The sequence below is a fragment of the Stenella coeruleoalba genome (genome assembly GCF_951394435.1).
Source record: "Stenella coeruleoalba genome assembly, chromosome: X".
In the NCBI taxonomy this organism is placed as follows: Eukaryota; Metazoa; Chordata; class Mammalia; order Artiodactyla; family Delphinidae; genus Stenella; species Stenella coeruleoalba.
In genome coordinates this window covers 4,313,923-4,328,416 of record NC_137152.1, presented here as the reverse complement: position 1 = coordinate 4,328,416, position 14,494 = coordinate 4,313,923, and the positions used below count along the sequence as shown (strand labels likewise).

The window sequence follows — 14,494 nt, the reverse complement described above, 5'->3', positions numbered from 1 at the left end:
TCTGTGTCCTGAGCTTTTCGCGAATCTTTTTTTATAATAAAAAATGATGATTTTTTTGAAAAGTATGTTTCAAACATAGGTTTGATTATGAGGATGAGAGCGCTGTTCTGTCCTGAAATGGAAGTAGGCATCCTAACAATTATATTTAATTCTGGTGTTTAATTAGGGGGAAATGAATTTTATTGTTCCCTAAGTAGCCAACCCAGATAGTCATTACTTTGCACCAGGTTGTCTAAAACACGCGTGCCTTTTTGTGTGTTTCTTCTTGTGCCTCTTACTTTTATCAATCAGTCTCTCCGTGCCTGTTCTCATATCACACTGTTTAAATAATTGCAGATTTACACGCGGGACAATTCGTTCTCCCTCTCCCATCCTCCACTGCCCTTCTTCCCGAAATTGCCAGGACGCTTTTGTGCGTTTATTCTTCCAGATGATCAGAAGAATAATTTTGTGACCCGAAAAACAAACCCAAAAATTCCATGGTGACGTTCATTAGCTTTGTGTCAAACGTACATTCATTTTGGGGAAAAAAAAAAAAAAACACGTGCCAAGGGGGAAAGGGGGAGTGGGACGAACTGGGAGATTGGGATGGACATGTGTACACTATTGATACTAGGTATAAAATAGATCACTAATGAGAACCTAGCGTACAGCACAGGGAACTCTGCTCAGTGCTCTGTGGTGACCTACATGGGAAGGACATCCAAAAAAGAGGGGATATATGTATACATATAGCTGATTCACTTTGCTGTACAGCAGAAACTAACGCAACATTGTAAAGCAACTATTCTCCAATAAGAATTAATTTAAAAAATAACATGTAAACACTATTGAATAATCTCATCCAGAAACATACTGCATTTCTTCATTTATTTTGGCCTCTTTCTCTACACCCTCCAGTACACTTTGTATTTTTCTTCATGAAGAATTTAGTTTTGAAAAAAAGAACAGTAGAGCACAGAGAAATGTATTATGTGAGGAGTCAGTTGGACACATCTATATGCCTGAGGCAGCCTTGGTGAAAAAGACCTAGTCTCCCGTCTTAGCAGTGTTAACTGCTTCCTCTCCCCTGTTTAACCTTATGGTACCATGGACACTTCTGCTTTGCTTTCTACCTCCTCACTCCAGTCCCAGGCCCCATGCACGTTTGTCTATGACCACTTTCTTCTTTTCATTGAGTAAATGAGATTTTTTTTCTTATATTAGCATTGAATAACGAATCCCAATGGTCCATTTTCCAGAAATAGAAAAAAAAAATTTACCCCATAATACTTGAATATTCAATATCCTGATATGCATTTTAATAGGGAAATGGGGACGGCCTGGTAATATACAACAGTTAGAACGTTCACGACAAATGAAGAAAAATGGACGTGACTGGTAACTCCATGACCTTGTAAAATGTTGAAAGTGTAATTCTCCCTGAATTCCTTGCTGAAGATTATTGTTGTTAAGGTCTGGCACTGAAGGAGAGCTACTGTACTGTTTTGTATTCTTAAAGGGTATTGTCATGCACAAAGCAGGAGCTAAAGAATAGAAAAAAAAAAAGATATTATCGAAGTTTCTGAGCTGCCATCCACCTCTCAGGACTGACATAACATACACTCAAACGTGGACATCAGTTAGAAACCACTGCGAAAGTGTATTCACTAGATCGTAACTAATTAGAGGCATATTAAATCACCCAAATTTGTAGGTCTGACCCAGCATCAATACAGACATTTTCTCATGCTGTGTATGCCCCGGAAAGACGTGTGGGCCCCATCGCACACCATTTTCATAGCCAGGCTGGAGTGGGCTGGGTTCAAATACAGAATCAAATTTTAGAGGAAGTGAAATCATTTTTAAGTTGCTGCTGTATACGCAGAGAATTAATACCGACACTGTAGTGGAATATATAGCGATGTTTTCAGGCGAGGATATATTTTTGTTTTCAGTGCAAAAGGCCCGTAAGGTGTTATTAGATATGGTTAAAACAATAATCTTTTTCAAGAACTGCAAAGACGCCGGACTTAATTAGTTTCACATCACAGAGAAAAGTGCTGGAGAAGGAAATCGGAGTCAGACTCCTGACATAGATTCTGAGCACATTGGGCATACCTGAACATCAGTAGAAGCTTCTATCTAGCTGTCCAGGCAGACGTTTTATAGGTAGGGAAGAGATTTATCTTATGGAAGTGAATATTTTTTCTCAGTGTTTTATTGTTCTTTAGGGTAGAACTCATTCTTTCTGCCTCTTTTCATTGCTCTTGGCTTGGCCTTTTTGTTTCTTTCCACTCAGCACCTGTGGATGCCTTGAAGTTTGTTCTCTATTCTTTGGTTATGTAATCAATATCGTAACAATCGTGCAAATACTAGACAGCCGTATCGAAAGCATATCACAGAGGAGGAAACTGGCTACCCTCTTCGCTCTCCAAGACTCGATTCCCTATAGGGGCCATCAGCAGACAGTGTCTGTAAAGGGCCGGTTAGTGAATATTTTAGGCTTTGAGGGCTGCAGAGCCTCTTCATAATTTCTCAGATCTACCATTGCAGGATGGAAGCAGCCACGGGCAGCACAGAAACAACCGGGCTTGGTTTTATGCCAATACAACTTTATTTACAAAAACAGCGGCAGGCTGCGTTCGGACTCATGCCAGAGTTCAGGAGCCCTGCCCTAGAGAGAAGCACAGCCCTCCCTTCCCTTTGCCCTCATCTTGTTTTTTTTTTTTTTGGATGAGGACATATAGACCATGTTAGAACCTACAGATTGTCTTTTGTTTCAGGGCCTGTAAAGTCATAGGTGTAGAAGGCTGAGGCAAGGAGCCTGAATGATCAGATTGAGTTGGCTGTTGGACAGTAGGGCTTCCTGGTGACTGCGGCTACTGCAAGCGTGAGTGGCTGCCCAAGTTGAAAGGACTCTGAGAATATACAAAGTCGTGTTGCCCGTGTAGATGGCATGGGGGGTGAACAAGTGTGTGTGTGCATGTGCCACCCTCCGCCCCTGCGCTAGGATCTACCTGGAAATGAATAAACACAGGGGCGCGCTAGGGTGCCTGCAGGAGTCCAGTATCCAGCAAACCTCAAGTCAGCCATGTAGCACAAACCTGAAATTGGAGAAGGCAACGCACCTGCTGATGTTGCGACCATAGAGCAATGCCGAGGTGAGCCTCTTCTCCTTCTCCACCTCCTTCCCGTAGCTCTGCTCTGTTCCCTCTGCACCCACTGCTCTGTTGATTCCGCTTCTGCCTGTCTTCCTCTGCGGCCACTGTCCCTAACGTACAGGGACTTCTCCTGGTGTTCAGGAGGCAAAGGACTTGCCGACGCGTTTATAGGAGGCTAGGAAAATTTTGTCTGGATGGAAAAAGAATGACTGATGGATTCAAATACTTGAAGCAACCACTGGTCGGCACGTACATACTGATGCTTCCCCAAACATTCTCACTTCTTCTGTTTTCCGCTGAACCCTCAACAACATGGCATCCGTGTCAGCCAGCGTGAGAAGGGCGCCCACACCCGGTTGATCGGTAGCCTCGCACAGATGCAGCTAGTTTTGGTTTTCTACAGCCAGCAGACAGTCATGCAGGCATTCAGAGGCAGGCTGAAACAGCCTGCGCTTCAGCCCGGCTCCCATCTCTCTCCTCAGCCCAGATCTGGCTTCAGGACGCTGGACCAATATCCAGCTGCCCACCACGCATGTCCCCGTCCAACTCCATTTGTGTCAAAGACAGTTTGTCGTTGTCCCTGGCACTGCTTCCCTAAGGAAGGGCCAAGGGAAGGATCCAGCAGTTACCTTTTGCAGTTTCTAGAGGATGCCCTCATCCCTCACCTCATGGCCCCCTTCTCCTCCTGCAAAGCCAACACCGTACCATCTGCATCTCTCCCCGATTCTGATGCTCCTTTCTCATTTTTTCAATCCTAAAGACCCCTGGGATGACTTCGGGGCACCTGGATAATCCAGGTCCATCTCCTCATCTCAGGGTCTTTGCCCTGATGCCATCTGCAAAGCCCCTTTTACCATGTAAAGTGACATATTCACAGGTTCCAGAAATTAGGACTTGGACATTTTTATCTCACTCGCCACACTTCCCAAGCCCGGTATTAATCCTAGATTGTGCTTATCTCTAATATCCCTCGAGTCTGCTCTCTTCTCTCTGCTTTTATGTCTACAGCCCTGGGCTTCATCCACAGTCTCAGCTCCTCCCACCTGGATTGCCACTGTAGCTTCCTCACTGGTCGTCTTTCTCCAGTGTACTTTCCATCTGGCTTTCAGTGTGTTTCTCTAACATTCCAGTCACTCTCATCACTCTAACTTGCATCACTCTGCGGAGGGAAGTTCTCCCAAGTGATGCCCTTGGCTTCTACGTCCTAACTCTTCATCTGCACGCTGAAGGTTGGCAGCTTCCAGCCCACCTGCAGCCACACCCATGAGTCTCTGCTGAGTTTTGCTGGCTCACACTTCTCTGTCTCTTTTTTTTTTTTTTTTTTTTTGCGGTACGCGCACCTGTCACTGCTGTGGCCTCTCCTGTTGCGGAGCACAGGCTCCGGACGCGCAGGCTCAGCGGCCATGGCTCACGGGCCCAGCCGCTCCACGGCATGTGGGATCTTCCCGGACTGGGGCACGAACCCATGTCCCCTGCATCCGCAGGCGGACTCTCAACCCCTGCGCCACCAGGGAAGCCCACACACTTCTCTGTCTTTGCTTCTGCCCTTTCTTCTGTCTGGACCACCCTTCCCACATTCTTTATCCAACTCCTCCTCTTTCAACAAAACTCCCTTCAATGTTGTCTGTCTTCACTAAACCTTACCGAACCCTAATTATTTAGCTGCCCCTTCGCAGCTCTTCCCAGCAGCCTGAGCACACCACGCTAGTTGTCATTATACCACGTTATGATTTGTTATTTATTTGGCCCTTTCCACTTCTAGACTGTGAAGTTACTCAGGGGAAGGCGGGCATATTATTTGACTTTTTTTTTTTTTTTTGAAAGCCCTGGAGCCTCACACAGTGCCTGGCTGGCACGTAAGAGGTTACTTACATGTCTGTGCAAAGACTAAATCCGTGACAGAGCGGCATGAAACTAGAAGTCAACCACAGAAGAAGAAATGAGACTAAGACGAAACAACATGCTACTAAAGACTAAATCCTTGAAATCATCATTAATTTATGGTTTGAATTTTTTTTTTTTTTTTGGCCGTGCCGCATGGCTTGCGGGATCTTAGTTCCCCAACCAGGGATCGAACCCTGGGCCCCTGCAGTGAAAGCACCAAGTCCTCAGCACTGCACCATACGGGAATTTCCTCATCAATTAATTTACAAATGCACTTCTCTCCTTGCTTCTCACCCTCACCAGGAACGCAACCCATGGGGAAGGCGTGTGCTTTATTAACGTCCCTGTTTGCTTTCATCCATTTGTTCAACAACAAGTGTTGGCAGAGTGACAGTGAGAGACCCGCAGTGGTGTGCGTTGTGGATTCTCTGACTGGAAACCCTCCCTACCTTAGACTGGTGTCCAGTAGCAGACTTGTCCCGCACCGCTGGTCCGCATGTCGGTCAAGGGCACCGCCACAAGTGCTCTGGCTAGGAAGGTGGGGTACTTCCTTCACTCTCTCTTGCTCGACAGCAGCGTAGAGTCGATCTCTTGGTACCATTCCTCCATCTCCTGAAAGCTCTTCAACCCACCCATCTCCCTCTATGACCATGACCCCCACCTAAACCACCTTGTTCATCCTCAGGAAGACGGTCCCTAGATCCACTCTGGCTTATGGGAGAGATTCTGAAACCCGCAAAAGCCACCCCTCTGCTCTCTTCCTGTTACGCTTGAAGCACTTGTCACAATGGCCCTGTGACACTGCATGACATGGGCTTCCACTCCTGTTCCAGCTTCATTTGATGGAATACTCTCCCTCACTCCCTTGGCCCCCAGGCCTTCAGTCTGGCTCTCAGCTCCCAAAGTAGCCAGGCTCCTCCTGCCTGGTGTGAGAGATAACTGGTCAGCTCGGGCGCCATAACAAAACACCATAGGTTGAGCGGCTTCAACAATAGAAGGTGATTTTCCCACCGCTCTGCAGGTTGGAAGTCCAAGATCAACGTGCCAGATGACTTGGTTCCTGGTGAGGACCCTCTTCCTACTTGCAGAGGGCCACCTTCTCGCTGTGTCCTCACACAGTGGAGGGAGAGAAGGAGAGGACTCTGGGAGACATTGATCCCATCAAACCATGACTTCATTTAACTTTAATTACCTCCCGCAAAACCCCGTGTCCAGATACAGCCACATGAGTGTGCTCACCTCGGCAGCACGTATACTAAAATTGCAACGATACAGAGAAGATGAGCACGGCCCCTGTGCGAGGATGACTCGCAAATTTGCAAAATTCGTGAAGCGTTCCATACTTGTACTGGCTGCCGTAAGACAACCCTTGTTCCTTCGTGGACCCTCCTCTTTGAGGCTTGCATGCTTAAGGATCCCAAACGACTAAGAAATTTAAAAAAAAAAGAAGACTGTCATTCATACTCTTCACACCTAAAGAATTTTATCTGTTTTGAGCATGAACTTCTCCTGCTACACAGAAGTAACAATATGGTAGTCAGTTTTGTATTTGGAAATGTATTGGTAGCAGGGATGTTTTCACAGTTTTCAGAGATGATGCATTCTTCATGAATACTTTTGTACGGCTGCTTGAAAATATGAATTCCAAACTTGCAGTATAGCTGTGAACAACGTGAAAAACAAACAAATACAGTCACATGACAGCGCTATACAGTCCCGTATGAATTTGGTGGGGTACAAGTCATTCATAGCATGTAGCCTAGACAGTCAGCTCACCAAATATGTGCTCAGCTGTATTTCCTAGACCACCGTGTAAGGAGGTAGCACCAGGGGACTAGTTTTGCCTGCTGAGCTGTGAGCAGAGCCACACATGTCATGTCCAGGTGCAGATGGCAAGCAGCCAGTACACGTCCTCCTTCTCTGTCTTCCCTGCAAGGTGTTTCTGGAGGCCACGTGTTCCAGATAACGTAGCTCCAGGGCACAGGGAGACCGCATGACTCCCATCAGACTGTGATGTAAGAAATGGGGCTCTGCTTTGGGACGACCTAAGGGGTGGGATAGGGAGGGAGGGAGGGAGGCTCAAGAGGGAGTGGATATGGGGGTATATGTATACATATAGCTGATGCACTTTGTGGTACAGCAGACACTAACACAACATTGCAAAGCAATTATACTCCAATAAAGATATATATATATATAAAGAAATGGAGCTTTGTAGCAATTTGCCCCTGATATTTTATGGATTCTTTTTTTTTAGCAGCACAACCTAGCTTTTCCTGACTAATACATGTCTCAAGGCCGTTGGCATGCTGACGCCTCCACCCAGAATGTCCTTCGCTTCTTCTCCTCTCAGTTATCGTTTCAGTCTAAAGTCACATTCTCTAGGTTTTTTCCTCTGTCCTCCCAGCCTTTCTCAGGCCACCCTGCTTTACTTCCCCAACGCCTGCACCTTGCGGGATGCCTTCTCTCTTGTAACCATGTATCTTACTGCACTCTGTCCTCCCAGCTCCTAGCTCATTGCCTACACTTGCTTGACCCTCCATAAATGTTCAACTTCTTAGTAGCGTGTGCTCAGGAAATACTGAATGGGTGGATGCAGGAAGAATGAGGGAATAGAACATGGTGATTCTGTGATCTAACCACACATCTGCTCGGATCTGAGTGGGGAGATCAGAGTTTGCACCTTTAAGTCAAGTCAGCACTTTCAAGGCCACAAAAGCCGTCCAACTTGATTACAGGTAGACCTTTTTTTTGGGGGGGGGGGCATGTAAAAGATCTTAGTTTATTAATCCTCTCATAAAAGGCTGCTCACATCTCCACCGATACAGTCACGGCAGAATCTTTACTCCTCTTGTTGCCAGCACCAACACTGGCCTTTGCAGTCCCCCAGACTTTCTTCATTCTGTTCTTGAGTTCCTTTCGCTGTTTTCTGGACGTCTTTTTCTTCTCATACAGGCCGTGTCTTGCAGCCTGGGTTTGGGCTCATTCTTCTCCAGGTAATCCAAGGCATCGTACACCATGTCAAAGCCAGTTGTCTTGCCACCATCAAAATGGGTTGTGAATCCAGATACAAAGATGACATCTGGTGTGGTCTTGTATATGCATTTCGGCTAGTTTTTTTCCCCCAAATTTCTGCCTTAGGTCCTGTTGCCTTCCCAGGGTGAAGGACATTGATGCCCGTTTGTTTCCGCTGAAGTAGTCGGTCGGTCCTGAACTTCCTGGTCCTGGATAGTTACTGTGTCGTTCATGACGGCCGCTGATCTTCAGGCAGCCTGGGAGGACAAGAGCACGGGTAGGCCTTTGGAGGGATGGGCTTCTGAAGATGGAGGCCCAAGTGAGGAGAAATAAAAGGATGCATTCCCTCTAAGGCAAGGGCAGGGTCCTATAAAGAAAATCACTACATAGGCACACAGCTTTACCACAGTCACTATGATTGTCAGGTTTTCTTAGGTATCTGTTACCAGAAAGGCAGGAAAAGGCCCCGCGTTTCTCACACTTTCCTCCATCACCGTGATACCCCCGTGCATGCCTGAGTGTCATTCAGTGGGCTTGAATCAATACCCGCTGAAGATGAAACCAGCAATTGTGTCACCCGCGGGTCCGCAGAGATCACCCTTGGTTTCTCGCCCTCAGCCAAAATATACACTGGGTCTCTCTTTGCTTTTGTGCTGTGGCTGGCACGTCGCTGCCAGCACCGCTGCTTTCTGCCCACCAGCCGCGAGAGCTCGTGACGTCCTAGACACATTCCTTTGGTGTCTACCAGCGTCCCCCAAAGCGGAGATAATCCAGCCTGAATGTTCACTCGGCACCGGAACGGCCCCCCTGGGTTTGGCTGGCAGCCCCCGAGCAGACCTTTTGTATCTGCGTCCCTTTGATGGACAGGCGCTGCGGATTCCCGGGACCCAGCTCCCAGAAAGGAACTCAGCAGGGAAGGGGGACTGCTAAGTATCCTTCCAACCTGAAGGTAAAAAACACAAATGAGAAGAGAAGGAACTGGGGCAAAGCTTCTGACAGAGCTGATACGTTTTCGTGGGAGAACAATACCCGGTTACGGGGACGCAAGACCTGATATTTCGCCGTCGGCCTCATTAATCAGAGAAGGACCAGCCCGGCCATGGTGATGCCAGTTCCCCAACCCATTGCTGCGGGTTTTAACTTTTGTCCTGATGTCTGAGGCTGACGTGTGATCCCAGGACTCTCGGGGCAGGCGTGTGATCCCCGGGCAGTGTCACTCTATAAATAACACGCTGTGCTGGGAATAGCACAGTTCTTCATTCCTCCTGCCAGAGACGACCTCTCAGCTCCTTGAGGGTCAGGACAAGGTGAGAGCCACAGAAAGGTGACAGAGAGATGGAGAGGGACGTCACATAGTGGATTGCAGAGGGTCCTCTCCCAAATTTACGTCCCTGGGAATCTCAGAATGGGACCTCAGTTGGAAAGAGGGTCTTTGCAGGTGTCATTCATTAAGGGTCTTGGTTGGAAATCATCCTCGTGCCCTCAGTTCAGTGACTGGTGTCCTTATAAGAGGAAGGAAAGGGAGGTTTGGACAGAAGTATTCACAGAAAAGAGCAAGCAAAGACAGAGGCAGAGATTGAAGTGAGGTGGCCACAAGCTAGTCAGCACCAAGGATTGTAGCAGCCACCAGAAACCAGGAAGGACCCTTCCCTCGAGCCTCACAGGGAGTGCCGGCCTCCGGACACCTTGACTTTGCACTTCTGGCCTCCAGAGCCGGGAGAGGATGCACTTCCCTTGTTTACAGACATCCAGGTGGTGGTCACGGGAAGCACACACAGACCCCAATGCTGGCATCCTGATGACACCAACACTTCTTTCCCGGGTCCTGGCGATAGGCTGCCTTCCAAACTAAAGGATTGCAAGAGCCACAGAGGCTGTTTCCTTTCTGTTGAACTTGATTTTCCTTGAAAATCCCAAAGATGGCCCGTACCCCCCATCACTGGGGTGCTGCCAGGGGCCCTTGAAATCCTTCAACCATTGGCACAAAGACGCGGAAATAGAAGGAGGGGCTGGCAAACCAGGAGGCTTGAACTGCTTCTCCTTTGTTTTCTTTGCTTGGGAAAGAAATCAGATGATCCCATGCAGGCCCCCGGGGTGAGAGCCGATGATTAACAGCACAGAGCTGAAAATAGGCTTGTTTTTCACACCACCCTCTTGCTTTTTTTTTTTATTTATTTTTTGTCACAGAACCATGTTGCGACAAAACCAAGTTTAATTACTTCACACCTTGCACCTCAAGGTATGTGATTACTTTGAGAAAAGAGAAAATCTAGGTCCTGCCGTGCCGCCCACCCTGGACAGGCACCGTGGTTTTTACAAAGGTCCATCAACGCTCTTAGGATCTGAGGTTATCGAGGTTCTTTTTATGGACACTTGTCCATGCCGGGGACCCGCTAAAGCTTAGTGCAGAGTGTGCTGACTAGGGAGACCGTGATTCTAAGTAGGAGCCTTTGCCACGCCAGATTCCTCCGGGGTGAGTCAGTGATCATACGACCTCTCCTATGGGACATTCAGAGTCACACTGCCCATAACAATATAGACATAAAGTGGAGACATCTAGGAGCCTGAGAAGTTCCCTACCATTCAGGGCAACAAGTTTCTGCAAAGTGTGAATGTTAATGGTACAAACCAAGGTTAAAAACAAAAAACAAAAACTTGCTCAGGGTGGCCCAGGGACCACACTCAGCTCCTGCAGTCCCTGCCATATGAGCCCCTGGTCGTTTCTCATCATGGCTATTTCCTTTCTTCAGGCCTGTAGGATCCTATCTTTTTGACTCTACCTTTCTTCTGATTAGGTCAGGCCCACCCAGGGTAGTTGATGGACTCAAAAGTCAACCAGCGAGGAACCTAGCCCACAGAGTGACATTCACATTGTTGATCCCCACGCTGAAACAAACAAACAACAGCAAAACAAAAACAACGCCCTTCTGTAGGAATAAAAAGTACAGAAAGATGGAGAGAAAAGGGGTAGTGGGTGCAGGCAGACAGTCCTGGGTTTGCAGCCTACTTCTCAGCTTGTGTGCACAGGTTACGCCACCCCCTCAGCCTCGGTATTCCTTTGCATGGGGGTAGAAATCAAACCACAGTATTATAAAAATAATGTTTGTCCGCAGTAGCCACACGGTGGAAGCAATCCAGGTGTCCACTGACAGAAGAGTGGATAAGCAAAATGCAGTATGTATAAAATTCAACCCTGGGAAGGAAATCCTGACCCAGGCTACAGCATGGGTGAAGCTGGAGGATATCATGCTCAGTAAAATAAGCCAGACACACAAAGACAAACATGGTGTGATTCGACCTCAGTGCCGTATGCAGAGGATCACATTCATAGACACAGAAAGTGGCATGGTGGTTGCCAGGGCTGTGTGCAGGGGGAACGTGGTATTAGTGTTTAATGGGTATGGATTTTCAGTTTCGGGAAATGGAAAGCTTCTGGAGAGGGACAGTGGTGATGATAGCACAGCGATGTGAATATACTTAACGCCACTGAAACGCACACTGAAAAATGGTTAAGATGGTCCAACTTATGTTATGCGTGTTTTGTACCACAACTTAAAACTAATAATAATAATAATAGGTTATTTTTAAAAGAGAGAGAGAGAGAGTGACATTCACCATATTCACAGGTCCCACGCATTCTCAAGAGGAGCCCACTCTACACCAGCAGAAAGGGATCTCGGGGTACATCTTAGACTTCAATCTCCCACACCAATAAGTGCGTTCACGAGGGCTACCCCAGTGGGCCACTGGGTCTCAGTGGAACTGCAGATTCCCTGGGAGACTGGTAGTAGCTACCTGAGAGCCACCCTGCTCTGGGGAGAAGAAGCTACACTGAATGTTCTCAGCCAGTGAGGGTCGTGCCTAGGGTGTCCACTCCCCTGAGTGTGCAGACCACACCAGCCCCCGGTGTAGCGCGCAGCCCTACCCTTCTGGCAGAGATAGTCCTATGCAGAGGGACTCCCGTGTGAAGCTGGCAGCCCCGTCTGTACCGGCCCGAACACACGGAGTTGATTTACCGCCGGGTTACAAAAGCTCTATCACGATCACCTGGCAATGTGGTTTCTGATGTTTTGTTTTTTTTTTAATTTTTATTAGAGTATAGTTGCTTTACAGTGTTACAGTCACTATGGAAAACTGTATGGAGGTTCCTTAAGAAACTAAAAATGTTTTCTGACTGTTGGTCTAGACAAGGGCCATGGGATTTAGGACGCACTCCTTCAGTCCAGAACTCCTCTGGAGACCCCCATGGCCGTTCTTTTCCACCGATGGTTTGCAATCGATGTAACCAGTTAGATGGGCTGCTTGATGACACGGCTGGAGGAGCGGAAACGCATGTTGGAAACTTATGGTTTGAATTCTCATGGGGAAAAAAAATGCTTTGCGCAGAGCTTGACGGTTTAATTCTGAGACAAAACATGACCTGTGTGGAAATATGAAGCATGGGAGATGGTGCCTGGTGCCTGAAACGTCTTCTGGACCTCCCATGTGTGCAGCTTCTGCCTGTCTGTCTGTCTCTCTCTGTCTTTTTCTGTTTCTATGTCTCCCTTCCTGTTTACTGATCTCTGTTTCTCGCTTTGTCTCTCTCTAGATGAACCACATCCTTTATCTTCAAAAAGGAAACTCTATATGAGGGTGCTCCGTGGAGTCTCGTGCTCCCTGTCACGTACCCAGATTTCGGAAACCTTTGCAAGGCTCTCCACGAAGCCACAGCTGGTCCCCCCTCTGGTGAACTGAGTGGTTAGGGTTTGAACATGGAGGGCGTCTTCTTCAGAGTCTTACCAGTTGGCTGGGCGCCCTTCCTGACACGACATGAATGCTCGAATCTTCACTGGATTCACTGCCTGCCTTATTAAGAGTGGGTTTTAAACAAAATGCGTGATAATCCATCTCCCCCCATTTTTCCTGGGTATCATTTGCCTATTGCTCTAGGTGCCACCCCAGAATATTGGCCTTTTTTCCCCGGTCTCTTTGCTCAATGGACATTTTGACCTCTGTCCCCCATGGAACCACCTTGACTTTGATTTCTGTCCTGGTCACCACGTTACTCCCCAGCTATTAAGAGCCAGCGTGTCTCAGACAGGGGGCCCTTGAAGCGGCCTCTGGCCAAACCTGCGTCGGGTCTCTTTCTTCTGTTCTCTCCTGCCGGCCTGTGTACCTTCACGGTGCCAGTTCATGAAACCCTCTGCCGAGGGGTGATGCCCAACGATTGCCAGAACTCTCAGACCTTTGAACGCCTTCATCCTTTCGAAAAAGAATGACAGCGCCTTTGAAAATTCAGTAGAAAGAACGTTTCGTTCCACCCTGAGATCATACGTAAGATTATATCTCCCGGGAGGTGTCCTCACATATACCCCATGAGTGTTTTATGGGTAGGAATCCTTGTTTCGGGGTAGGATGGGAAGATGAGGCCAGGATGAGAAAATGGCTCCTGGGGAGGGTGTCTGGATGGGTGTAGCTCAGGTTAGACACCTGTCCCCTGACTTGGGAGAGGAGGGAGGGGAGAAACTGTCCCCTTGGGCTTTCTGAGTAGGACAGAAGCACCTGGACCTACCTTCTAAAGAGCTGACTCAACATGAGAGAAAGTCCTTCCTCACAAAGAAGGTCAAGAGCAGGCAGATGGATCCCTGGACAGCTCTGCCCCAGGAGCTGAGACCAAAGACGACAAAGACATGAAACAGTGTGAGCAGGTTCCGGCATGGAGAGACCTAGCAGGGTGGGGTGATGGGTGGGTGCTGCAAATGGCGCCAAGGTCACAGCCCAGAGTCTTACCCGCCATACCGTGTTGCCCCCCATATATTGGAAACGATTTTGGAGAGCATTATTTTAAGCAGCAAAGAATAGAAAGAGACTCTTAACTCCTCAATCCAAGGCATAGAGGGTTTAGCTTACCAGTGATTTCGGGAGACACAGGGATAAATCCTGCACTTTCTGGCTTTAGGGGCAGTCAGTCTTGTGAAGATTAAAAGGAGTTGAATTCAAACTCCTGGGCTCTATGCCCCCACGAGGGAGGGACCTATTAGTCTGCTAACTTTTACAGAACGTGGTTGGTATTGCCTTTGTGCGGCTGTCGTGAGCTTTAGGTGCGGTGGGAGCTTTAAAGAACACGGCACAGGGTCTGTATTCAGCACTCTCGGGTCGTTCGCTGAGTCTGGTCTCCCAAAACTCAAAAGGGAGACTGACGACAGAAGGAGTGAAATCTGTCATACGCGTTCTGTCGAGTTTCTCTGTTTCTGATGATCCATTTAGAGGTAGAAAACACCGAAAGGGACAAGAGTCCAGTGGATCTAGGCATCCAGATGTGACCTTCCTCTTATTTTAGGATTGACTTTTTTTTTAACATTACCTCCTGGCAATTTATTATCAAACGGGCCTATTCATGCCTTTCACATGTGCATACTTCTACGGATGTGCTTATATCCACAGAGTCCTGCGTGCATACACATATGTACATA

The 14,494-nt window shown here is 47.8% G+C and overlaps 1 protein-coding gene and 1 pseudogene across 8 annotated transcripts in view; one reads left to right on the top strand and one right to left on the bottom strand.

Moving 5' to 3' along the window:
• NLGN4X (neuroligin 4 X-linked) overlaps positions 1–14,494 on the top strand; it is a 921,956-nt gene that overhangs the window by 279,064 nt on the left and 628,398 nt on the right. The gene's annotated exons all lie outside the window — the stretch shown is intronic.
• On the bottom strand, positions 7,836–8,275 carry LOC307180208 (small ribosomal subunit protein eS24-like; annotated as a pseudogene). Its single transcript has one exon. The product of its transcript is annotated as a small ribosomal subunit protein eS24-like (transcript).